The 27,841-nt window shown below is 38.7% G+C and overlaps 1 protein-coding gene and 1 pseudogene across 18 annotated transcripts in view; one reads left to right on the top strand and one right to left on the bottom strand.

The window, feature by feature from the left end:
* The window catches only part of MTMR3 (myotubularin related protein 3), a 150,823-nt gene that overhangs the window by 27,354 nt on the left and 95,628 nt on the right, over window positions 1-27,841 (top strand). The window lies entirely within an intron of this gene.
* LOC123588386 lies at window positions 19,867-27,196 on the bottom strand (annotated as a pseudogene).

The following is a 27,841-nucleotide window of genomic DNA, read 5'->3' as shown; positions in this document are numbered from 1 at the left end:
TGGGGTCTTTGCTTAGAGGGAAATGTGTTTATGATGAATATAGAATGGATCCGTATTCTTTGCCAACCATTTATACCTATACAGTGTAGAAGTTTCCTTTAAAGAAATTATCACCTTAATAAATAGAAGAGCAAAGATATCTCAGATTGTAATCATTTCACTGATTAGGCATAAATATCCTCTTTATTGTTTTCTCACAAAGCAGCTATGAGTAAGGTTGATGTGATTAATGAGGTATCAAGAGAAGCTTTTTTGTCTTGCTTTTTAATAAGCTGTTGGCATTATGTTGTCTTCCAAAATTTGGCTCTTTTATTTCGTGACTATATTACTTGTGTTTAACATGTTAGGTGAGAATAAAAGGTGAGTACTCAAAACTTTGTTTCAGAATTATTGTTTTGGAAGCCTTTGATTACTAGAGTTAATGTGCAGGAGCTGCAGTGAACATGCAGAACTTTAAAATATTCCAGTCCCAAAATAAACTTGATCATTGGCAAGAGTGTGGTAAGCCAAGTATTTGAGATGTCTGTGCTGCACTGTCCAACTTTTAGTTTAATCTGTTTTAGCTGGCTTGCCCTATGTAACTTGAAACTTCCTTTAAGGCTTCACTGTGGGTTAAATGCAGTTCATGGAGTGCCGACAGAAGGGTCTTAGTCATACAGATCTCTTTGTCATCCCTAAAGCATACCTTCTGAGTTTAGATTTCAGTATAATGGTCTGTATTCCCAAACATGGTTCCACTAGTTACGATGGTACTTACTCCAAGACTTAGGAAAAGTATTTGCTTTACTCAGAGCACGTGTGTATGGTTCTGACTTTTTTTTGCTGCCAAATGGGGAAAAAATTAGCTTTATTGGAGCATAATTTGCACAAAGTAAACTTCACCGATCTTTAACGCATATAATTTGGGTTTTGCTAAATGTAAAAAGTCATATAACCACTATTTCTGTCACCTCAAAAAGGGCACCCCTTGTGCCATTAATGGTCACTCCCCTTTCCTGTCTCTGGCAGTTACTGATCACTTTCTGTATCTATAATTTTGCCTAGAATGTCATATAAATAGAATCCTATAGTATGCACTATTTTGTGTCTGCCCTAGTTCACTTAGCATAATGCTTTGAGATTCATCCCTGTTTTTTTTTTTTTTTTTTTTTTTTCAACGTTTATTTATTTTTGGGACAGAGAGAGACAGAGCATGAGCGGGGGAGGGGCAGAGAGAGAGGGAGACACAGAATTGGAAACAGGCTCCAGGCTCTGAGCCATCAGCTCAGAGCCCGACGCGGGGCTCGAACTCCCAGACCGCGAGATCGTGACCTGGCTGAAGTCGGACGCTTAACCGACTGCGCCACCCAGGCGCCCCGATTCATCCCTGTTTTTAAAAGTAGTAGGTTGTATTTAATTGCTAAATAATATTCCTTTGGATATTCCACAGTTTATTTCCTAGTTGATGGGATATTTGGGTTTCTTGTTTTTGGCTGTTATGAATAAAATTCCTGTAAATATGTACATACAGGTTTTTGTATGGGCATGTATTTTCATTTCTCTAGGTTAAATACCTAGGAGTAGAAATTGCAGGATTGTATAGTAAACCTATGCTTATAACTTTATAAGAAAACTGCCAAACTGGGGCACCTAGGTGGCTTAGTCGGTTAAGCATGCAATTCTTGATTTCAGCTTAAGTCTTGAGATTGAGCCCTGTATCAGGTTCCCTGCTGGGTATGGAGCCTGCTTAAGATTCTCTCTCTCCCTCTCCCCCTCCCCTGCTCATGCTTGCTGTCAAAAAACAAACAAAAACCAACCACCAACACCCCCCCAAAAACCAAAAAAACGCTGCCAAATATTTTTCCAAAGTTGCTGTACTGCTTCCCACCAGTAGTGTATGAGAATTCCAGGAGATCAGCGTCCTTGTTAACACTTGGTATTGTCAGTCTTTATTAATTTTAACCATTCTTGTGGGTCTCTAGTGATACATTATTGTATTATTTTATAATTTCCACATGATCATCTTTTTTATGTGCCTATTTGCCATTCACTTATTTTCTTCATTGAAGTGTCCTTTGAAATCTTTTGCCCATTTAAGAAAATAAAGTGGCTTTTTGTTTACTGTTAAGTTATATATTCTGGCTATGAGTCCTTGTTCACAGGTTTTATAAATCACATGTTCTTGTAGTTTGTGGTTTGCCTTTTCATTTTTTCTTAACAGTATCTTTCAAAGATCGAGGAACTTTTATGAAGTCTAAGTTACTGGTTTACTTTTTCCTTGATACCTAACACCCTTTGTATCTACCTAAGGAAACTTCTCTAAACAAAAGGTCACTAATATTAAATTTTCTTCAGGAATTTTTATGGTTTTATGTTCTACATTTAGGTCTGTGAAACACTTCAAGGTAAAGTCTGTTTTAATGAATGAAGTAAGGGTTGAGGTTCTTTTTGTATATGGGTATCTAAATTTTCTCTAATGTGTTAGCTGCATCCCACAAATTGACATATTATGTAATTCCATTTAGTTTGAAATATTTTCCAATTTCATTTTGGCTATGGATCATTAAAAAAAATTTTTTTTAATGTTTGTTAATTTTTGAGCGAGAGGGAGAGTGCCGGAGGAGCAGAGAAAAAGAGGGAGACACAGAATCTGAAGTAGACTCCAGGCTCTGTGCTGTCAGCACAGAACGCGAACTCACTCGCTCGCGAACTCGTTCGCTTGCGAACTCACTCACACTGAACCACAAGATCATGACCTGAGATGAAGTTGGACACTTAACTGACTTAGCCACCCAGGTGCCCCTGGCTATGGATTATTTACAAATGTATTGTTCATTTAACAAATATTTGGGGTTTTACATATTGTTACTGATTTCTAACAATACCATTGTGGTCAGAGAACAGATACAAGATTTCAGTCTTTTGAATTTGAAATTTGTTTTATGGTGAGGCATATCAGGGTGAATATTCTTTGTGTCCTGGGAAAGAAAGTGTATCCTGCTGTAGATATTAATTATTGGTTGATAGTATCATTAGAGTCTTTTATATATTTACATATTTTTTGTCTGCTTCTATTACTGAAAGAGGAGTGCTGAAATCTTAAACTACATTTGGGGATTCAGTTCTCTCAGTTTTTACTTGCTATATTTTGAAGTTCTGTTTTTAGGTGCATACATATTTTAGGGTTGTTAGGTCTTCTCAGTAAATTTACCCTTCTATCATAAATGACTTGTTCCGCTTTATCTTGGTAATATTTGCTATCTCTAAGATGACTTTGGCATAAATATAGCTCTTGTAACTTTTTTATGACTAGTATTTGCATGTTGTATCTCTTTCCATCCTTTCACTTTCAGTCTGTGTCTTTATATTTACAGCATGTTTCTTATAGTTAACATATAATTAGGTATTGATTTTTAAATTTAGTTTGACTATCTCTTCCTTTTATTGTTTTTTTTTTAGTTTTTAAAAATTAAAAAATATTTTAATGTTCTTCAGAGAGAGAGCGCTAGCAGGGGAGGGGCAGAGAGAGAGGGAGACACAGAATGTGAAGCAGGCTCTAGGCTCTGAGCTGTAGGCTCTGAGCTGTCAGCACAGAGCCTAATGTGGGACTCCAACTCAAGAACTGTGAGATCATGACCTGAGCTGTAGTCGGATGGTTAACTGACTGAGCCATCTAGGCGCCTGAGTATCTCTGTCTTTTAATTAGCGTCTTTACAAAGATCCATTAACATTTAATGTAAATATTGATATGGTTAGGATTAAGCCTGCCATCTTGCTATTTGTTTTCTATTGTGGGGATCTACTTGGACCTTCAGAATTGATAGAAGACTGTTTATTAATAAGTATAGTTGATAACACAGTATTATGTTAGTTTCAGGTATAATCTACAACTTTATTTTATTTTATGTCATGTTTTAAAGTTTGAGAAAGAGTGTGCATGCACGTGAGCGAGAGAGTTGCAAAGAGAGAGGGGGGAGAGAGAATCCCAAACAGGCATAGAACCTGATGCAGGGCTCGAACTCACAAACTATGAGATCACGCCTGAGCCGAAACCAAAAGTGAGATGCTTAACTGATAGAGCCGCCCTGGTGTCCTAAGATTATTTTAAACTGAAGGTATTTGATATTTAGCAGATGCAGAAAGAAGCTCTTTTGGAGCTTCTCTTAACGCTCTAAAAGCAAAATCTTTTGGGAATGAAGCTTCTGTGAATGACCTTCCCAGGGAATATTTATGGCCATAAAGAAAAAAAAAAAAAAGGATAAGACTTCTCTCATCCCTGCAAAAACAGACATTATCGCAGACTTATTTATCTTCTGTTTATTTCCCTAGAAACCCATTTGTTCTTATACAGAAGCCTTTTCAATTCCTCCCTCTACTATTGCATTAAGTATGTAAGGCCTCTTCTTTAGCTGTTTAGAGAGTCACCATTTTTGTGTGTTCATATACATATGAATAAATTTTCTCCTCCTTTGCCTCCATTTTCAGTTTAACTTGGAGGCCTTCAATTTTGAACCTGGGAGAGCAGAGGAAAAGATTTTTCTCCCTGACAGTATTCATCTCCTTTATTCTTTTTTAAGTTTATTTATTTATTTTGAGAGAGAATCCTGAGGAGGCTCCACACTGCCAGCACAGAGCCTACTGTGGGGCTCTAACTGATGAACTGTGAGATCATGACCTGAATCAAAACAGTCGGATGCTTAACCAACTGAGCTATCCAGGTGACCCACTTCTGTTCTTTTCTTTAAATTAAAAAAAATTTTTTTTAAAAAGTAATCCGTGTAACCAAAATGGGTCTTGAACGCACGATCCTGAGATCAAGAGTTGCATGCTTCACCGACTGAGCCAGCCAGGCACCTTGTACTGTCTCATCTATTGTTAATTTTTTCTTTTCTTGACATTTTTTGGATTAAGTATTTTGTGATATTTACTTTATCTTCTGCATTAGCATATTGACTGTACTTATTTATTCCCCTAGCTGCTGTAGGGTTTATAGTAAGCACTTTTAACTTAGCAAATACCTTCAAATAATATTATACTATTTGATATGTAATAAAAGAGTCTTATGGCAGTATATCTCCATTTTCTCCTCCTCTTGGTCTTTATGCTATTGTCATACTTTTTTTAAATTAAAAAAAATTTTTTAATGTTCATTTATTTTTGAGACAGAGAGCATGAGCGGGGGAGGGGCAGAGAGAGAGGGAGACACAGAATCCGAGGCAGGCCTCAGGCTCCAAGCCATCAGCACAGAGCCCGATGCGGGGCTCAAACTCATCAACTGCAAGATAATGACCTGAGCCGAAGGCGGATGCTCAACCGACTGAGCCACCCAGGCGCCCCTGTCATACATTTTTTACTAGGTGTGTTATAAAACCCATAATTCATTGTTACGTTTGCTTTAAAAAAATCATCTTTTTTTATTCAAAAATTTTTATTTATTTATTTATTTTGAGAGAGACAGAGACAGTGTTACTAGGGGAGGGGCAGAGAGAGAAAATCCCAAGCAGGCTCCTCACTGTCAATGCAGAGCCCGATACGGGGCTCAAACTCACAAAACTGTGAGATCATGACCTGAGCTGAAACCAGGAGTCGGATGCTTACTGAGCCACCCAGGCACCCCTAAAATATCATCTTTTAAAGAGGAAAAGATATTTTATATTTATCCAAATTCTTCAAGCCTTGTTTTTATTTAGACCTGTGTTAGGGTAAGCCAAAATAGGAAGGAGTCTTTGTCCTAGGGCGAGTTGAGCTCTGCTATTGTCTTCTCAACTGATTGCTCTTTAGTGTTCAGTAAGGTCTCTCTCCTGTGGTCTGTCAGAATCAGAGGTCTGTGAACTCCAGTGGTAGTTATGTTTAATAGTACCTAAGAACCATTAGGTAATGAGCAACTACTTATTTGCCCACTCATGTACAGCTTAGTTTAGTAAAGACACAAGAATGCCGTAGAGGTTATAGCTGCCTTGGCCTTTTGAAACTTAAATGTTTGAGTTTCTGTTGCGTTTTCTGCTCAGCTTGGATTCCCCCTTTTTGGCCAGGGTGTGAAAAGTGCTTTGGGGCAAAAAGTTTAGGTAGTCATAGATCTCAGATGATTTGTCTCCCTTCTGTCAAGGGTCACAGTTCTGAGCCAAGAACTGTTTTATACATTATGTCCAGTTGGTTATGGTGGGAGGGCTAGTCCCAAACCAGTTACTCCATCGTGGCTAGACTGATCTTTTAGAAACGCCAAGATTCTGTATGATAAAAGCTATTATACAGGGGTGCCTGGCTGGGTCATGCAACTCTTGATCTTGGGGTTGTGAGTTTAAGCCCCAAGTTGGTGTAGATTACTCAAAAAAAAAAAAAAAACAATAAACAAAAAACAAACAAAAAACCCAAAACAAAAACTATTACAGCCTTTGACCACATTAATATTTGCATTTTGCAGGCAACCTTTTGCAGCAGCTGTCTTGGCTTAGCCAATATCCATGTTCTAATTATTCATTACAAGATTTTATGTAAATTAAGAAATGTTTAGTCTTTATAATAGGATTGTAAATAGTACCCTGATCTGCTACTTTACCATTTGCTTCCTAATGCCTACAATTGCTAGCTGGAACTGTCTCACTGGCCACTGTAACTACAGTAGTTTGAGGTTTAAGATACAAAGTCACTAATTAATTATGGATTCTGCTCTTGTTCTATAATATCCTAACACTTTCAGTGAAGGATTTTGTATTGGCTTCTAGGAGCTAGTATTCATTAGAATATGGGAATAATTAAGAGGATTAGCCTCTTTTTTTTTTTTTTTTTTTAATTTTTTTTTCAATGTTTATTTATTTTTGGGACAGAGAGAGACAGAGCATGAACGGGGGAGGGGCAGAGAGAGAGGGAGACACAGAATCGGAAACAGGCTCCAGGCTCTGAGCCATCAGCCCAGAGCCCGACGCGGGGCTCGAACTCACAGACCGCGAGATCGTGACCTGGCTGAAGTCGGACGCTTAACCGACTGCGCCACCCAGGCGCCCCGAGGATTAGCCTCTTAAAAACCCACTTTAACATTAGAAAAGGGAAGGTGATTTTAAGTGACTATTTTTTCATATGAAGGAGGCATTAAAATTTTTATGTGTATTGCTTAAAGGAAAAATTGTATGGCTAACGGTATCCTTTGTAGTTGGGTTATTGTTTAAGATTACAGACTTCAGTTTTGTTTTCTTAGTAATATTTTTTTCCCCACTCCTCATCACTAAAGGAAAATGACCCTTTATGAGATTTAAAAATTTGTACTGTATTGGGATTTGTGTTAAAAGTTGCAACACATACTAGTAGACTTTATAATCATAATGTGTAATTTCTGTGTAACTTTCACCAAAATTGGGGCAGCTGGCTGCCTCAGTTGGAAGATCGTGGAGTTCTTTTTTTATTAATTTTTTTTTTTTTTTTCATTTTAGAGAGTGCAAGCAGGGGAGGAGGGGCAGAGGAAGAGAAAGACAGAATCCTAAGGAGGCTCCATGTTTTGACATGGGGCTCAATCCCACCACCCTGGGATCACGACCTGAGCAGAAAATTGAGTCAGATGCTCAACTGACTGAGCCACTCAGGTATCTGAGCATGTAACTTTTGATCTCACGGTCATGAGTTTGAGCCCTATGTTGGGTGTACAGATTACTTAAAAAAACAGTTTTCACCAAAAGTGGACCATCTTTGTTTACTAGAATCTTTATTTCACTGGAACAAGTCTTTGTGCCAAATTTGGCACCATTTAAATAAGAATAGTGCTAGCATCTAATTAAAAACATTTTTTTTTAATGTTTTTTATTTTTGAGAGAGAGAGAGAGGGAGGGAGGGAGAGGGAGAGACAGAGCATGAGCAGGGGAGGGGCAGAGAGCGAAGGAGACACAGAATCTGAAGCAGGTTCCAGGCTCTGAGTTGTTAGCACAGAGCCCAGTGCAGGACTCAAACTCATGAACTGTGAGATCATGACCTGAGCTCAACTGACTGAGCCACCCAGGCACCCCTAATTTTGTTAATGTTTATTTTTGAGAGAGAGAGAGGCAGAGGGGCAGAGAGAAAGGGAGACAAAGAATCTGAATCAGGCTCCAGGCTCTGAGCTGTCAGCACAGAGCCCAATGTGGGGCTTGGACTCACAGACTGCAGGATCATGACTTGAGCTGAAGTCACACACTTAACTGACTGAGCCACCCAGGCGTCGCAAGAATAGTGCTAGCATGTAAATATTGGCAAAAGATGTTTAGTACTTTCCCTGCATTAAAATTTTTTTTTTAAATGTTTATTTATTTTTGAGAGCAAGAGAGAGAGAGCCAGAACATGAATGAGAGAGGGCAGAGAGAGGGAGACATGGAATCCGAAGCAGGCTCCAGGCTTGAGCTGTCAGCACAGCCTAACGTAGGGCTTGAACTCGCAGACTTGAGCTGAAGTCACGACCTGAGCTGAAGTCCGATGCCCAACCGAGTGAACCACCCAAGCGCCCCCCCCCCAATTTTTTGTAAGTTTATTTATTTTGATAGAGCACATGAATGGGGGAGGGGCAGAGAAAGAATCGTAAGTAGGCTTTGCACTGCCAGTGCAGAGTCCAGTGTGGGGCTTGAACCCACAAACTGTGAGATCATGACCTGAGCTGAAGTCAAGAGCTGGTTGCTTAACTGACGGAGCCACCCAGGTGCCCCTCCCCTTATTTTATTTTCATCATTACTACTAGGTAACTTAGATAGAAGGTTATAAAAATATTGTGCATTTATTTAGTACCTGTTGTTTGCTTTCATTTTATAGCTTTTTTGTGTCCATGACACAAAACTTTAAAAGTTATTTTATTTTTTAATATGTATATTTTAAATTCTATCAGGAAAGGTCATTTTATTATAAATAAATTTATATATATATATATATAATATATTATAGAGAGTGTGTGCCAGGGAGAGGGGCAAAGGGAGAGAGAATAGAATCCTAAGCAGGCTCCATGCTCAGCACAGAGCTCCACATGAGGCTCCATCCCATGACCCTGGGATTGTGACTTGAGCTGAAATCAAGAGTTGGATAGGCAACCAACTGAGCCACCCAGGTGCTTCATCCATGATATGTGTGTGTAAGTAAGATCTTTGTGTAGCTTGAAGATCTTATGAGTAAACAGTATTTGCTAATCATTAAATGAGATTTGAATAGCTAGTAAGGGATCACTTTACATAAGGAAGTTGCCTGTCTTGAAATTGTAAAATACTTTTCTAAAATCTTCAAATATCTTATGTTGTTAATGCAGAGGGTTTAAGTATTTAATTTAGAAAAGGTTAGTAACTGCTCGTGTTATCCGGCATGAGATGAACCTGGAAGGGAAGTGTTGAGCATTATCTGTACTTGTGCTGTTTACAACGTTGAGATATATATAGTTCTTACACTAGTCTACCAGTGTATGCCAGAATAAGGATTTATTTTATACATATATTGAGAAATAAGTCCATGATGTTAATTGAGCATCTCTATTATTTATTTATTTATTTAAAATTTTTTTTTTTTTTTAACGTTTATTTATTTTTGAGAGAGAGACAGAGCATGAATGGGGGAGGGTCAGAGAGAGAGGGAGACACAGAATCCGAAACAGGCTCCAGGCTCTGAGCGGTCAGCACAGAGCCCGACGTGGGGCTCGAACTCACGGACCGTGAGATCATGACCTGAGCCGAAGTCGGCCGCTCAACCGACTGAGCCACCCTAGGCACCCCTATTTATTTATTTTAATGTTTATATATTTTTGAGACAGAGAGAGACAGAGCATGAACGGGGGAGGGTCAGAGAGAGGGAGACACAGAATCTGAAACAGGCTCCAGGCTCTGAGCTGTCAGCACAGAGCCCGACGCGGGGCTCGAACTCACGGACCGTGAGATGATGACCTGAGCTGAAGTCGGCCGCTCAACCGACTGAGCCACCCAGGCGCCCCAATTGAGCATCTCTAAATTGGTTGTATAATTTAAAATAACTTCCATGTATTCTAATTAATTTTGAACTTCAAAATTTTCATTTTGGTAACAGGCAAGAGCTCTCTGAGACATTTCCTGTGCCTTGAAACCTTGTCCTCTTTTATAGTTTTACCTGCTTCCTTTACATGATTTGGCTTAGATGTATTAATACAATATTTACCAAGTGCCACCCTATGTACTAGGCACTGTTATGCCCTAGGCATTGTGGATGCAGTAGTGAGCAAGATTATGTGGACTCTGACTTCAGTACAGTTTATGGCCTACACAAGAAAAGGAATAGGCATAGGAGCCTACGGAATTACTCATGTATACGTTGGCTTTCTTGAATCAAGTGGGTAAAAAATATGCTGAATAGTTGTGATAGTCTTCTTCTTTTTTGGTACACTGGGGGTTTTACCAGAATCTTTATGAAAATTCTCAGTCAGCTATTAGTTAGTTAAATTTAAAAAGAAAATCAACTGTTAATTTAGAGGGAGCATACCTGGGCACCTGGGTGGCTCAGGCACTTAAGCATCAGACTCTTGATTTCAGCTCAGGTCATGATCTCACAGTTCCTGAGATGGAACCCCACATCAGGTACTGTGCTGACAGCACAGAACCTGTTCGAGATTCTTTCTCTCACTTTGTCTCTGCGCCCTCTCTCAAAATAAACAAACATTTAACAAAAATAAAGGGAGCATATGTCACTTGTTAAGAGTAAAGGGAATTTAAGAACAAAATACTGCTGGTTGTGGATTCTGTGTTTTTAAATTCAAGTTTATTTATTTTGAGAGAGGGAGTTACAAGGGGGGAAGGGACAGAGAGAATCCCAAGCAGGCTCTGCACTGTGAGTGCAGAGCCAGACACTCTGACAGCTTGATCTCACCATCAGTGAGCCGATGAACCCTGAGCCTATATCAGGAGTCAGAGGGCTTAGCCGCCTGAGCCACGTAGGCGCCCCCTGGTTGTGGATACTAAAAGGTAGAGGTACACAATATTGTTTGCCTTTAAGAGTACAGAGAAAGTATTGTCTGTATGTTCAGTTGAATTATTTCTTTCCTCCCCATAAGAGACCTTTTAGTATCAGGCTAAAATCTAAAATTATAGCTCTCAATGTCTTATCATATGACTACATTGTTTTGCTAGTAGTCACTGGGTCGTTAATTGTTTCCTCATTTTATATGTCCTGTTTTTTTGTGTTTTTTTGTTTTCTTTTTTCCTGGGGGAGGAAAAACGTTTTCTCTAGGCCTCACTTCTTTTTTTTTTTTTTTTTCCTTTTTTTAAAAGTAGGCTTCCATACCCAACGTGGGGCACAAATTCAACAATCCCAAGATCAAGAGTTGCATTTTATACAGACTGAACCATCCAGGCTCCCCAGGCCCCACGTCTTACTAGTTCTTTTGTAGGTTGGATTTTTATTTAATACCAAAAGTATACATATTTAAAAGTAAGTGGCATTCTGGAATGCCTGGCTGGCTCAGTCAGTAGAGCATGAGAGGCTAGATCCTCAGAGTCCTGAGTTCCAGCCTCACTTTGGGTGTGGTCTACTTAAAAAAAAGGGGTGGGGGTGTTTGGGTGGCTCAGTTGATTAAATGTCTGACTTGGGCTCAGGTCATGATCTCGGGTTGGTGAGTTTGAGCCCCATATCGAGCTGCTGTCAGCATGGAGCCCACTTAGGATCTCTGTCTCCTTCTCTCTGTTCCTCCCCTGCTCATGCATGTGCTCTCTCAAAGGTAAACTATTAAAAAAATGAGGGGCGCCTGGGTGGCTCAGTCAGTTGAGCGTCCGACTTCGGCTCAGGTCATGATCTCACAGCTTGTGAGTTCGAGTCCCACTTTGGGCTCTGTGCTGACAGCTCAGAGCCTGGAGCCTGCTTCGGGTTCTGTGTCTCCCTCTCTCTGCCCCTCCCCTGCTCATGCTCTGTCTCTCTGTCTCTGTCTCTCAAAAATAAACAAACACCCAAAAAGAAAAATGAAAAAAAAATTCTGTCTTGGCATGGATTTCTCACTGATAACATTTGGCAAAGTGGTTTAAACTGCCCAATTTTATAAACGTTGAAAGCAAAAGCTAGCCATGAAGGGAGGTTTTCTTATAAAAAAGTTAATAAAATTACTATTGTAAAGTTGTGATACATGCCCTATAAGACATTTGCCTCTTGAAATTTAATAAGTATTTCTAGTCTATTAATTTCTATTTACCTTTGGGCATGTTTCTAGTCCTGGTTTTAATTTGTAAGAAATATTTTCCTAGATTAAATTCAACCCAGTATAATTATGTTTGTATTTCAGGTATCTAACTTTGTTAGGTTATCAGGTAATGACTGTATGTGTATTTTATTTTTCCTGTGCTTTTATTATTTTAAAGATTAAGGTAATTTACTCTAAAACTTTAATCAGATGACTAAGGAACTCCGTTACTCCTTATTAGCTAAATAAAAATTATTAGGTCACTCCATATTGTGCTAATTTAGTGACTCATTTCTCCTAATTAAACCATCTATGATAGGCTAGAGAAAATAACATTTTGTTGGAATCTTTGTAAAATTAAGCCCATCAGGAAATTCATGCAAGATTAATACTTTAGGAATATAGAGTACGTAAGCTAAAGTCTGGATATGGGACTTCAGGTACCTTGTTAAAATTAAAAAAAAATTAATGTTTATTTTTGAGAGGGAGGGGGAGGGGCAGAGAGAGAGAGGAGACACGGAATCCCAAGCAGGCTCCCAGCTCAGAGCTGTCAGCACATAGCCCGATGCTGGGTTCGAACTCACTAACTGCGAGATCATGACCTGAGCCAAAGTCAGACGCTTAACCAACTAAACCACCCAGGCGCTCCCCTTGATAAATTTTTGTGTGTGTTGGTATCTACTGGTATTTAGAATATTTGAATGTAATATTCATTAGGATATTTATATTTTGCATCTTTGTAATAAAAGAGAAATGGTTGATATTTAAAGTTTTTCTTTTTTAACTTTTTGTTTTTAATGTTTATTTTTGAGAGAGAGAGAGGAGAGCCAGAGTGCAAGCTGGAGGGGGACAGAGAGAGAGGCAGATACAGAATCCGAAGCAGGTTCCAGGTTCTGAGCTGTCAGTACAGAGCCCGATGTGGGGCTCGAACCCATGAGCTGTGAGATCATGACCTGAGCCGAAGTTGGACGCTCAACTGACTGAGCCACCCAGGCGCCCTGATATTTAAACTTTTTCAATGATAGGAAGAGAATCTCAGAGGTGAAGGAAATCATGTCAAGACCAGTCTTGTACACCTATTATGGATAAAGCTTTTTGTTTTGTTTTTTAAAAAAAAACTTTTAATGTTTGTTTATTTTTGAGAGAGAGAGAGAGAGAGAGAGCAAGCGAGCATGAGAGGCAGAGGTGCAGAGAGGGAGACCCAGAATCCAAAGCAGCCTCCAAGCTCTGAGCTGTCTGAGCTCGACGCGGGGCTCGAACCCATGAAATGTGAGATCATGACTTGAGCCAAAGTCAGACGCTTAACCAACTGAACCCCAAGCTTCTTTTTGTTTTTAACCTTATATGTGAATCTCTAGTGGGGCACCTGGCTGGCTCTGTTGGTCAGGTATTCAACTCTTGACCTCAGGGTCATGAGTTCAGGCCCCACTTTGGGCATGGAGTCTACTTAAAAAAAAAAACTTTCTAGAAATTGTTCAAACTTTGGTATAAAGCATAGATATAAATTACATTTGGTTTAAAGATTGCTGACCAAATGCAAAAGCTAAAACTTGTGAGTTTTGCTTCTTCTATTTTTTGCCTTTTGATATTCTTCTTTGAAGATATGAGTGACTGTTTGATTTCTTCAAGTTTACTAATTTTATTTTAAAGATTTAGAACTTACACAGAAACAGATCCGTAGATACAGAAGAAAACAAACTGATGGTTGCCAGAGGAGAGGAGGATGGGGGATATGCAAAATGAGTGAAGGAGAGAGAGTGGGAGGTGTACAGGCTTCTAGTTAGGGACTGAATAAGTCACAGTGTGGGGGAGTCTGAAAGGTACATCGGGGAATATAGTCAACAGTATTGTAATAGTGCTGTATTTTGACAGATGGTAGCTACAGTTCTGGTGAGCATAGCATAAGGTGTAGAGTTGTTGAATCACTATGTTGTACACCTGAAACTAACATTGTGTGTCAACTGTATTTGGATGAAAAAGATAGTCTACAAATTTAATATGTCGGAGTTCTAACAAAAACTCCAGGGTGTTTTTCCCCCCTCTTTACACATCCTGTTAATGAACATCATATTAATATTTTGGGGAGTTTCTTTTGGGGAACTTAAGATTTTTACTGTATTATTTTTTAATGCATTATTTCACTTTTATGCATATATAATTTATTTCACTTTTACTTTATGCATATGTAGTTGTAAAATATACATAACATGAAATTTACCATTTTAACATTTATTTATTTTTAGAGAGAGACAGAGTGTGAGTGGTGGAGGGGCAGAAAGAGGGAGACACAGAATCTGAAGCAGGCTCCAGGCTCTGAGCTGTCAGCACAGAGCCCAGTGTGGGGCTTGGACTCACAGACTACAAGATCATGACTTGAGCCGAAGTCGGACACTTAACTGACTGAGCCATCCAGGTGTCCCCCATTTTAACCATTTTTAAGTGTACAGTTTTGTGGCATGAAGTACATTGACATTCTTGTGCAACCATCCCCACCATCCATCTCTAGAACCTTTTCATCTTCCCTGAGACTCTGTAGCCATTAAACACTAACTGTCCATTCATCCCTCTCCCAAGCCCCTAGCAACCACTATTCTGCTGTTTCTCTGAATTTGACTACTCTAAGTACCTCATGTAAACGGAATCCTACAATATTTGTACTTTGGCAACTGGCTGATTTCATTCAGCACAATGTTGGTTCATCCATGTTGTAGCTTTTGTGAAAATTTTCTTCTTTTTTAAAGCTGAATAATATGCCACTGTAGGTACATGTCATGTTTTGTTTATCCATTCATCCATTGACAGACACATGGGTTGCTTCCACCTTTTGGCTGCTGTAAGCAGTGCTGTGAACATGGATATACAAATACCTGTTCATGTCCCTACTTTTCAGTTTTTTTGGGTACGTATCCAGAAGTGGAATTGCTGTATCATACTGTAATTTTATGTTTAATTTTTTGAGGAATTTCCATAGTCTTCCAGGTTGCTGTGCCATTTTACATTCCCATCAGCAATGCACAAGAATTCCAATTTCTCCACAGGGTAGCCAACACTTTTTTTTTTTTTTTTAAAGATTTTATTTTTAATTTTGGATATCAGAATCAGAATATATTTTTTTAAGTAGGCTGCACACCTGGTATTATTTTTTTTAATGTTTATTTATTTTGGGGGAGAGAGTATGTGAGCGTGCACAAGTCAGGGAGGGGGCAGAGAGAGAAGTAGAGAATCCCAAGCAGGCTCTGCATTGTCAGTGCAAAGCCTGATGTGGGGCTTGATCCCACGAACTGTGATATTATGACCTGAACCGAAATCAAGAGTTGGACGTTCCACTGACAGAGCCACTCAGGCGCCCCCATGCCCAGCATTATTTTTAAGTAATCTTTAGGTCCAGCATGGGGCTTAAAACTATAACCCTGCACTCTACTGACTGAGCCATCCAGGTGCTCTGACACTTTATTGTTTGTTTGTTTAAAATAGTAGCCATCTTCATGAGTGTGAAGTAGTAAATCATGGTGGATTTGATTTACATTTCCCTAGTGACTAGTGATGTTGAGCTCTTTTCTTGTGCTTACTGGCTTTTTGTATGTTGTCTTTGCATTGGTGTCTAAGTCTGTATTAGCCTGCTCAGGCTGCCATAATAAAATACACAGGCTGGGTGGCTTAAAGAACAAGAGAAATTTATTATATTCTCCCAGTTCTGGAGCCTGGAAAGTCCAAGATTGAGGTTTTTAGCAGGGTTCAGTTTTCTGTGAAGGCTCTTTTCTTTGCTTATAGAAGACTACTTTGCCTTCATCTGGCCTTTCCTCTGACCAGGATGGAGAGCGCTCTCTGGTGTCTCTTCTTATAAGGATATTAATCTTACAGGGTCCAGAGTCCTACTCTTATGACCTCATTTAACCTTAATTACTTCTGTAAAGGCCCTTTCTCTAAATATGATTAACACTGGAGATTAGGTTTCAACATTTGAATTTTGAGGGGGCGCCAACATTTAGTCCATATAGGAAGTCTTCTACCCATTTTTTTTTTTTTTTTCAACGTTTATTTATTTTTGGGACAGAGAGAGACAGAGCATGAACGGGGGAGGGGCAGAGAGAGAGGGAGACACAGAATCGGAAACAGGCTCCAGGCTCTGAGCCATCAGCCCAGAGCCCGACGCGGGGCTCGAACTCACGGACCGCAAGATCGTGACCTGGCTGAAGTCGGACGCTTAACCGACTGCGCCACCCAGGCGCCCCCCCATTTTTTATTTTTTTATTTTTTTGTGGTTGAATTGTAGTTTTTTAAAAAATACCTATTGGGGGGATCCCCGGTGGCTCAGTTGGTTGAGTGTCCGACTCTTGATCTCAGCTAAGGGCTTGATCTCAGGGTTGTGGGTTTAAGCCCTGCATTGGGCTCTGTGCTGGGTGTGAAGGCTACTTAATAAAATGGGCGGGCGCCTGGGTGGGTCAGGTGGTTGAGTCCCAACTTTTGATTTCAGCTCAGGTCATGATCTAATGGTTGTAAGATTGAGCCCCGTGTTGGGCTCTGTGTTGAGCATGGATCCTGCTCAAGATTCTCTCCCCACCCCCCACCCCCGCCCTCCTTTCCCTGCTCATGAGTGTATGCTCTCTCTCTAAAATAAATTTACTTAAAAATAAAAAAAAAAATCTTTTTTTTTTTTTAAATCTCTGCACCCAACAGGGGGCTCAAACCCACAGCCCGAGATCAGGACTTCCATACTCCACTGACTGAACCAGCAAGGTGCCCCATTTGTTCATTTTTTCTTTGGTTGCCTGTACCTTTTGTGTTATTTCCAAGAAATCATGGTGAAATGCAGTGTCATGAAGCTTTCCTTGTATGCTTTCTCCTAAGAGTTTTATAGTTTTAGTTCTCTGATGTATTTTGATTTAAATTTTGTGTATGGTATAAAATAAAGGTCCAACTTCATTCTTTTGAATGTGGATATTCAGTTTTCCCAGGACTATTTGTTGAAAAGATGGTCTTTTTCCTGTTGAATAGTCTTGGTACCCTTTTAGAAAACCATTTGCCCCTGTATGTGTGAGGTTTTATTTCTGAGCTTTCTATTCTAGTTGCAGTACTACACCGTTTTGATAACTATAGCTTTGTAGTAAATTTTGAAATCAGGAAGTGTGACTTTTCCAATGTTCATTTTTTTCTGGATTGTTTTGGCTGTTCAGGGTCCTTTGAAATTCCATATGAATTTTAGGATAGAGTTTTCTATTTCTGCAAAAAACATCATTGGGGTTTTGATAGGGATTGATTTGAATCTGTGTGTCACTTAGGTAAGTGACCTCTTCACAATATTAAGCATTTTAATCTATGAACATGATATTTCACTTATTTGTGTTGTCTTTACATTTTTTTTTTTTTTTAGCAGATTTTGTTGTTTTTAGCATGTGAGTCTTTTGCTTTTTTGGTTAATTCATAAGTATTTTATTCTTTAATGCTATTGTAAATAGAAGTGTTTTCTTAATTTTCTTTTGGGTTGTTCATTGTTAGTGTATTTTATTTTCTGTATTTTTTTGTTTCTTGGAGCAGGAATAGAATTGCTAGCTTTTCTAATTTGTAACCAACTTGATAATCTTTACCATGTTATAATTGGTTTGGTAGTCATAAATAACAGTTTTTAAAAAGATTTGCCATGAAATAATTTGGAAAGCATTTTCCCTTAATTTTTTTGACGGCAGTAGTAATTTGTGTGTACTATGTTTTGCCTGGATGTTGGGGTAACAGCTTGGGAGTGGCTGAGCTTTATAGTGAATAATTACAGATACAACTTAAAGGGTTTAACCTTGGGGTCCCTGGGTGGCTCAATTAAGCATACAACTCTTGATTTCAGCTGAGGTCATGATCTCATGGTTCATGAGTTTGAGCCCCACATTGGGCTCTGTGCTGACTGCACGGAGTTGGCTTGGGATTCTCCCTCTCTTTGCCCTTCCCCCTGCTCGTGCCCTCTCTCAAAATAAACTTAAACATATAAAGGGTTAAATCTTGTGATGGTTAAAATTTTTTTTAAGATTTTATTTTTTTTTAAGTAATCTCTATACCCAGCACAGGGCTCAAAACTCACAACTCTGAGATCAAAAGTCACACGTTCTAACTGAGCCAGCCACACACCCCTTTGATGATTAATTTTATATGTCCTCTTGATTGGGTCCAGAGGTGCCTAAGATTAAACATTTTTTTTTTCTGGCTATATCTGAGGGGGTTTCTTGGTGAGTTAACATTTGAATAGGTGGACTCGGTAAAGTAGATTGCCCTTTCCAATGTGGGTGGGCATCATCCTATACTTTGAGGGTCCGAATAGAACAAAAAGGCAGAAGAAGAAGGAATTTGCCTCTTTTTCCTGCCTGGTTGAACTGGGACATTGTTCTTCCCCTGCCCTTGGACTGGAACTTACACATCACCTTCCTTGGTTCTCAGGCCTTTGGACTTGGACTGAAACTATACCACCAGCAGATGAGACTTTTCATCTTCTTCAGTTGTATGAGCTAATTTCTCATAATAAATCTGTGTGTGTGTGTGTGTGTGTGTGTGTGTGTGTGTACGTGTACATACATATCTCCTATTGGTTTTGTTTCTCTGGAGAGCTTTGATTAGTACAAATCCCATTAAAGAAAGAAAAAACAAGGAGTGAAAAATAGAAGCCTATTATTTTCCTTCTTGTTTTTCTTAAAAACAAAACAAAAAAACAGCTTTGTTGAAATATAATTCACATGCCAGAAAATTCACCTTTTTAAAGTACGCAGTTCTATGGATTTTAGTATATTCATGGAGTTGTATAGTCATCACCACCAATTTCAGAACTTTTTATTGAAATTAAAAAAAAATGTTTATTTTTTGAGAGAGATGAGTGGGGGAGGGGCAGACAGGTACAGAGGATCAGAAGCAAGCTCTGCATTGACAGCAGAGAGCCTGATAAGGGGCTCAAACTCACGAACCCACGAACTGTGAGATCGTGGGCAGAGCTGAAATTGGATGCCCAACTGACTGAGCCATCCAGGTGCCCCCAGTACATTTTTATCATTCCCCAAATATATGCTGTACCCTGTACCATTTAGCAATTACTCCCTTTTCCCACCTCTCTTAGGTCTCTGGCAACCAATAGTTCACTTTCGGTTTTTGTGGATATTCTTATTCTGGATATTTTGTAGCCTTTTGTGTCCAGTTTCACTTGGCATAATGTTTCTAAATGTTCATCCATGTTGTAGCAAGGATCAATACTTAATCCCTTTTCATGCTTGAATAGTGTACCATTGTATGGATAATACCACATTTTTATCTATTCATCCATCAATAGACATTAGATTGCACTTTTTCACTATGAATACTGCTGTTACGAATGTTTATATATAGGTTTTGGTGTCGACACATATTTTTCAGTTCTTGAGGGTATATACCTAGGAGTGAAATTGCTCAGTCCTATGATAATTATATGTTTAGCTTTTTGAAGGACTGCCAGACTGTTTTCAATAGGGACTGTACCATTTACATTTTCTATATACTTATTAAGGTTGCAATTTTTCTACATCTTTAATAACACTTGTTATTTACTTCTTCAATTTCTAGCCATCCTTAGTGGATTTGAAATGGCATATCATTGTGGTTTTGATTTACATTTCCCTAATTACTAATGATGTTGAGCATCTTTTCATGTGCTTGTTGGCCATTTGTATATCTTTGGAGAAATGTCTGTTCAGATATTTGCTCATTTTAAAGTTTATTATTTTAAAAATTCTTGTTGAGGTGTAGTGTTCTTTATATATTGTGGATACAAGTCCCTTACTAGGTACATAATTTGCAAAAATTTTCTCCCATTTCATGGATTGTCTCTTGTTTCCTTTCTTACCTTTTATTTGCATTTATCTTCTGAATTTACTCCTGGGGCATGAGTTTTTGTTTGTTCTGGGATATCTTTTTCTGGGATATCTCTTGATTTAGGAACAGTTTGTTCTTTTTCAGTAAGAGCTTTATATGGGTTAGTCTGAACATGAGCTCTGTAAGTTCTGTGCCATGTCTTGAGGGCTTTTATTCACCTAGATATGTTCAATGACCAGAGAATTTAAACTGCTTCGGCATTAACTCTGCAGTTTTAAGCAAATGCAGCAAAAATTCACTGTTTTTGGGCCACCAGCCATGTGTCCAACCCCACTGTTTGGCAGAGGCACGCCTACCAACTACGCCATTTTACTGACAGAATAGTACGCATTTCTATATAGTGACATCCTTCAGATACTTGGTGGTTTTTTGGATATGCATACCCTTGATGGTCTGGGTAGTTTCATGGCGTTCTGAAAGTAAGCACAAAGATTTGAACCTCTTGATTTGTATGATTTTGTGTGTGTGTGTGTGTGGGGGGGGGGTTGCCCCTGGGTCAAGTGAATAGTGAACCATTTCAGAAATCACCTCAGGCTGCTTATCTTTTCTCTTTCTTGATGGTGCCCTTTGAAGCACAAAAATGCTTAATTTTGATAAAATCCCATGTATTTATTTTTTCTTTGGTTATTTATTTTGATTTTTTTTTAATCTGAGAAACTGCTACATAATCCAGTGGCATGAAGGTTTACTCCTCTAACTTTTCTTATAAAAGTTTATAATACTGGGGCACCTGGGTGTCTCAGACAGTTGAGCATCTTGACTCTTGATATTGGCTCAGGTCATGATCCCAGGGTTGTGGGATGGAGCCCTGTGTCAGGCTCCACACTGGGCATGGAGCCTGCTGAAGATTCTTCTTCTCCTTCTGCCCCTCTCCCCTACTTGTGCATGGTCTCTCTCTCTCTTGAAAAAAAAAAATGTTTATATTAATGCTATCTTAACAAATCTTTTGAGTCATGGATGTTGGGTCCCTTTCCCTTTGTTTAGGTTTTTATTATTTTTTTTAGATTTATTTATTTATTTTGAGAGAGAGAGAAAGCATGCATAGGTGGGAAGGGGCGGAGAGAGAGAATCCAAAGCAGGCTTTCTGCTGTCATCACAGAGCCCATCATGTGCCTCGATCTGAGCCAAAATCAAGATGCTTGGCCAACTGGACCACCCAGGCGACCATGTTTAGGTTGCTTTTGATTTTTCAGCAGTGTTTTGTAGTTTTGAAGTTTTTTTGTTTTAAATTCTTGGTTTTTTTTTTTTTGTTTGTTTGTTTCATTGTCTCTTACAGATTTTTGAAGTGTATTAAAGACTAATGTTTTTCTTCCTTAGAGATAGCAGTTTATGAGAAAATTTGAGTGTTGATGGGCTTTCCAAAGCAGCAATAATGGTACATGATGTAGGCACAGCAGCTTGTGTGAAATGATGGTAATATTTCTCAGGTTGAATTATTTAAGGGAGGAGAACTTAATAATCTTTTCTTATTTGTATCAATGCTTTCCAAAATAAAATTTCAGTACATGAGTAGGTGAATATGTTCTCCTTGTAAAATGTTAAAACATTAAAGATAAGGCTTTAATTCCTTTAATGATTTTCAGTCCTGGTCTTTTGATTATTTTTATAATCACTATAATTCATTTAGTAGCCTCCTCACCACCACCCCCATGCTTTTTCCCTCTTATCTTTGTGTGTTTATATACCCCTTAATAAAATGACATTTTTTCCCCTCTTAAAAATTTTTTTCTTAAGGTTTGTTAATTTTTGAGGGGTGTGTGTGTGTGTGGTGGAGAGGAGCAGAGATGGAGGGAGACACAGAATCTGAAACAGGCTCCAGGCTCTGAGCTGTCTGCACGGGGCCTGATGTGGGGCTCAAACTCACGTACCATGAGATCATGACCTGAGCTGAAGTCAGGTGCTTAACTGAGCCACCCAGGTGCTGCTCTTTTTTCCTTTTCTTAATATACTGTACATACCTCTCTACATTTTATATTTTTTCTCAGTAATATGTTGTAGAGACCTTTGCTTAAATATTATAGAGCATTCCATAATATGAACATAATTTTTTATTCATGTAGTTACTCCTCTGGTGAATATTTAGGTTGTTTTCAGTATTTTCTTCTATTTGTTGCAGTGAGGGTTTTTTTTTTTTTTTGTTTGTTTTTTACATCTCCATGCACATGGATGACACTCTGAGTGTCAAGAAAAATAGATTTGCTGAGTCATATGGTTGGTATACATAGCTATAGTTTTGTTTTTTGTTTTTTTTTTTTTTAATGTAAGCTCTCTACCCAATATGGAGCTTGAACTTATAACCCTGAGATCAAGAGTCACATGCTGTATTGGGGTGCCTGGGTGGCTCAGTCGGTTGAGCGTCCGACTTTGGCTCAGGTCATGATCTTGCAGTCCGTGAGTTTGAGCCCCTTGTTGGGCTCTGTGCTGATAGCTCGGAGCCTGGAGCCTGCTTCGAATTCTGTGTCTCCCCCTCTCTCTCTGCCCCTCCCCCACTCATGCTGTGTCTGTCTTTGTCAAAAATAAAAAGACATTTAAAAAAATAAAAGGTCACATGACATATTGACTGAGCCAGCCAGGCACCCCTACATAGCTATAGTTATAATACGCTGCCAAAATGCCCTTCAAAGTAGCTGACAGGGTTGCCTAGCTGGCTCAGTTGGTGGGAGCATGCGAGTCTTGATCTCAGACTTTTAAGTTCAAGCCCCATGTTGGGTGTAGAGATTACTTAAAAATAAAATCTTTAGGGGGTGCCTGGGTAGCTTTCAGTTGGTTAAGTGTCTGACTTTGACTCAGGTCATGGTCTCATGGTTCATGGATTTGAGCCCTGCATTGGGCTCTGTGCTGACAGCTTGGATCCTGGAGCCTGCTTTGGATTCTGTGTCTCCTTCTCTCTCTCTCTCTCTCTCTCTCTGCCCCTACCCTGCTTATGCTCTGTTTCTGTCTCTCAAAAATGAATAAACGTTAAAAACAAAAATCAAAATCTTTAAACAACAACAACAAACCAAAGTAGCTATAACAATTTTACTTCTACCCAAACTGTATGCAAGAAGTCATTTTCCATACTCATTACAATATTTGAAAGTAAATAGTGTCTTAATTTTGGCCAATCTTAATGAATGGAAAATAGTTATCTTCATTGTTTTTATTTGTATTTTTCCGATTATTTATGAGGTTGAGTATATTTTCATATGAATATTTATATTTCTTTGATTTCCCATTATCATTTATCTAATTTTTAAAAAGATTTTAAGTAATCTCTACACCCATTGTGGGGCACACACAGCCGTGAGAACGAGAGTTGCACGCTCTACCAACTGAGCCAGCCAGGCACCCCTCATTTGTCCAAATTCTTTTTGATCCCCCCCCCATGAATTGTTAGAGGATTTTAAAAGAATATGCACAGTTCCTTTTAATTTTTTTTTTCAACATTTATTTATTTTTGGGACAGAGAGAGACAGAGCATGAACAGGGGAGAGGCAGAGAGAGAGGGAGACACAGAATCGGAAACAGGCTCCAGGCTCTGAGCCATCAGCCCAGAGCCTGACGCGGGGCTCGAACTCACGAACCGCGAGATCGTGACCTGGCTGAAGTCGGGACGCTTAACTGACTGCGCCACCCAGGCGCCCCGCACAGTTCCTTTTAGATTATTGTAAGGTAGCTTTGGAAAAGTGTGCATTTACTATTGTCTGTTGTCCATTTACTCAGACTTGTTCTCCCTGCCCCAGACTTATTATTTTTAAAGGTATCTCCAGTGCTTGAAGGGTCTGTATTTTGACTGAAATGCTTATAGTATTCAGCAAGTGGTTGAGTAGTGGGAGTGGTATGTGGAGAGTAGAGCTGGTGAGGGTCAAATGACTTTGAGAGTCCCCTAGATTAGCTTCCATACAAATAGCCTTTTAATCTTTTTTTTCTAATAAATCAGTTTCAATGAGTTTTTTCTTAGCATTCGATTTTCCATTTTTCTTTTCTTTTTCCCATTTTTCAAAGCCTAAATTGTGTGTATTTACTTTTCAAGTCTTGTTTATTAAGATATAATTTATATGTGACAGTGTATTTTGTGTATTCATCTAGTGTATTTTGACATATATGTGCTTATCACCATCCCATTCTAGATAGAGAATATTAACATTACTACAGAAAAGGTTCCTAATGCCCTTTAGCAGTCATCCTTATAGATTAACTTTGTATATTATAGAACTTGATATAAATGGTCAGTCCCAGACCTCTTATGTAGACTTCTGAATTTAGGATTACATCCAGTCTACTGAGAAAGTGAACTTAAAGATGATTAACTTCTAAATGTTGTTGGCTAAAAAATTCTTGAATTTCTTTAGGATTGAGAGTGGTTTCTGAATGGTGATTTGGCAACCTTACTTTACTGTTGAATTAGAAAAAAAAATTGTTTCTGTTCTGCTGTGGAAATACTGACACAGTAAGGGTAGCACAGGCAAGAGTACTTGAACCTCTGAAATGAGATAGCCCAGTGGAAGGAAGATAGCAGTAGCTGATCTACCCCTATCTATTACCATACTTGCCTCTTAAGTGTTAGTGTAATTGTACTGTTTACCATTATATATATTATTTGGTTTATTTTGTCCTGTACATGCAGACATTGATTTGAGTAAAGGACAATATCCAAAGTGATAGAATGTTTAGTTTTTGCCAAAGCTATGTATATGTATACATATATGTAAATGCGTTATTTTTGAGAGAGCGAGCACACACACGGGAGGGACAGAGAGAGTGGGGGACAGAGGATCTGAAGCAGGCTTCACACTGCTGAAAGCAGTGAGCCTGTTATGGGGTTTGAACTCACGAACTGTGAGATCATGACCTGGGCTGAAGTCTGACGTTCAACCAGCTGAGCCACTCAGGCACCCCCAAAGTTGTATTTTTAAAAAATAATTTTCTATTCCCATAATCTCCCCAAAGGGAGAAAAAAAAACATTCCATGTTTTTTATCTTTTCAAGCAGACTAAAACAGTAGAGGGGGGAGTGTATCTAACCTGATTTCTAGCCCTTTTTTGTAAGATCATGTCAGATTCATCATGATTTCATGTTATTTGTTGAGGACTCCTGACAGCTCTTTTTTCCTTGCATTTGCCTTGATCTCTTTGCACTTGCACACCTTCTAAAGTTCTACTAAAGTTCTTCAATGGTTGATACTATTTTTTTTTTTATGTTTGAGAGAGGGAGTGCTTGCGTGTCAAGGAGGGGCAGAGAGAGAATCCCTAGCAGACTCCTTGCTGTCAGTGCAGAGTTCAACACATGGCTTGATCTCATAAACCATGAGATCATGACCTGAGCTGAAATCAGGAGTTGGACGGTTAACTGACTGAGCCACTAAGGCGTCTCTGCAATGGTTATTCTTTAAAAAACAAAAAAAAAAAAAACCCACCTCAGAGTATATACTCATGTTAACCAAGATTACAGGTACTTGTTATAAAGTTGAGTGCCAGTGCAATCTATGTCATTCTCTTGCATTGTGGGTTTTGGATTTGAATTGAGAACTGTTTTCTGAAAGCACCACTTGTTTGTTTGATTATAAAATAGAGATATAATTGTACATATAATAAAGTGTAGTAATCTTAAATTAAAGCTTGATAACTTTTTACATATGTGTAGACCCATGTAACCACACCCAGATTAAGATACAACGTTTACAGCTCTCCTCCACAGACTCTCACTCTTTCCTAGTCAGTACATACCCTGAAGAGATAATCACTGTTTTTGACTTCTATCACTATAATGCCTTTGTTTTTGTTAACTTCATAGTAAAAGTTCTTTTTAAAATGTTACTTTTTTGATTGTAAATTTAATATAGCACCAGAGTAGCATACCTAACTTATTAGTAAAGTTATAATCAGAGATTGCTTGGAAGGCATGGACGTGAGCAAGACTAATTGTATGATACAGATGATTAATAATACCTTTCGAGTGTAGTCTTACGTAGCCTTCCTCATGGCCAGAATATACTTTACCTGGGACTAGAGTACAACCTTCTTTTTCATTTGGATTTTCTTAATCGTAAGGAGAATCTAGAATAATAAAGTAATAACTGTTCATGTACTTATAGACTAATTTAATGTCATATTGTGTCAGATTTTAAAAAATAATTTTTTGCTTTGATATACTTTCTAACTTAGTAGACATTATAGGAGCACTATGAAGAATTTACCAGTGCCCTCCAGTTGTTTACATTTTGTTTCATATGCTTTATCATTTTTAATCCGTGTTTTTTTCCTGAACCCTTTGGGAGTAAGTTGGAGGCACTGTGCCTTGTGTTTTTTCACTATTTATTTTTGAGAGAGAGTGTGAGCAGGGTGTAGAGGCAGAGAGAATGGGAGATGGAGAATCCAAAGCAGAGCACTTTCAGTGCAGAGGCCAATGTGGGGTTTAGAGTCATGAACCGTGAGATTATGACCCAAGCCAGAATCAAGAGTTGGATGCTCAACTGACTGAGCCACCCAGGTGCCCCTCAGAATTTCTTTGAATACTTCAGAATTTATTTCCTAAGAATAAGTAAGGATATCCTCTTCTATAACCATGGAATAATCCTTTATGGATTTTTCTAGTTTAATTTTGAGGATAATCTTACATCTAAGTTCTTGGATACACCTCATAGTTGGAAAACTAGTTCACATATTACCTCAGGTTCCTCTATCAACAGAAGTTTTAGTACATTTTTAAGCTTAACTAAATCCAAATGTGGCTTGTTTTACTATTGGTCAAGACATTTTGAAATTTGAAAATTAAAATGCATCTTGCTGACTTCCAGGCTTGTCACCAGATTTACTATATTACAGTGTCTTCACATAAATTTTGAACTGAGAGGTATTAATCAGGCTATATAGTCTGTCAGTGTCCTTTGCACATTAATACTATGAAGTATCAAGGTGGTACATAAACTTAACAGAGCGGCTTTAGTTGTCCCTTATCACCACCTCTCACAGAGATGATGTGCCTGTGCTTTTTTTTTTATTTTTAATTTTTTAACATTTATTTATTTTTGAGAGAGAGAGTGTGCATGAGAGAGTGCAAGTGGGGGAGGGGCAGAGTGAGGGAGACACAGGATCTGAAGCAGGCTCCAGGCTCTGAGCTGTCAGAGCCTGGGGTGGGGCGTGAACTCACAGACTGTGAGACCGTGACCTGAGCTGAAGTCGGACGCCCAACCGACTGAGCGACTCAGGTGCCCCATACCTGTGCTTGTTCAAGCCACATTATTCCCCTACCTGTTTTCCCTATAATAGTACTTGTTTTTAGGGCATTTTATTTATGGATAAAGGCATTTATATTATGCTTACAATCTACGGAGTATATTTGCTTGTGAAAATTTAACTCTGTACACTAAATGTATTAGCTCACATCTCACCAAATGAGCAACTATCCATGTTGAAGTACCTAAGGAAGGTGGTGTTTTCCTTATGCCCTGTTTGTATATACTGGAGCCCAATTTTTCTCTTGTACATGTAACTTCAGAAGTTTTCTTTTGTTATATTAGCATTTTAATGTTAAAATTTATAATGTAATCTTTTTCCTTAGTGTTTAAGTTTTAGTACTTGTAGAATTTGAAAAGATCTTATTTTAGGGGAAAACTGAATTCAAGTGATCATGTCACATTATGGTAAGGTGTCCATTCTAGCGTGGTTTTTATTTTATTTTTTAAATGTTAACTTATTTTTGAGAAAGAGCGAGCGCATGCGTGTTTGCATGGCCAGGGGAGGCGCAAAGAGAGAGGGAGAGAATCCCAAGCAGGCTCTGTGCTGTGAGTGCAGAACCCTATGCGGGGCTCGATCTCATGGCCCATGAGATCGTGACCTGAGCTGAAATCAAGAGTGGGACACTCAACTGACTGAACCACTCGGG

The sequence above is a fragment of the Leopardus geoffroyi genome, chromosome D3, assembly GCF_018350155.1.
Source record: "Leopardus geoffroyi isolate Oge1 chromosome D3, O.geoffroyi_Oge1_pat1.0, whole genome shotgun sequence".
In the NCBI taxonomy this organism is placed as follows: domain Eukaryota; kingdom Metazoa; phylum Chordata; class Mammalia; order Carnivora; family Felidae; genus Leopardus; species Leopardus geoffroyi.
This window is presented reverse-complemented; position numbering and strand designations above follow the sequence as displayed.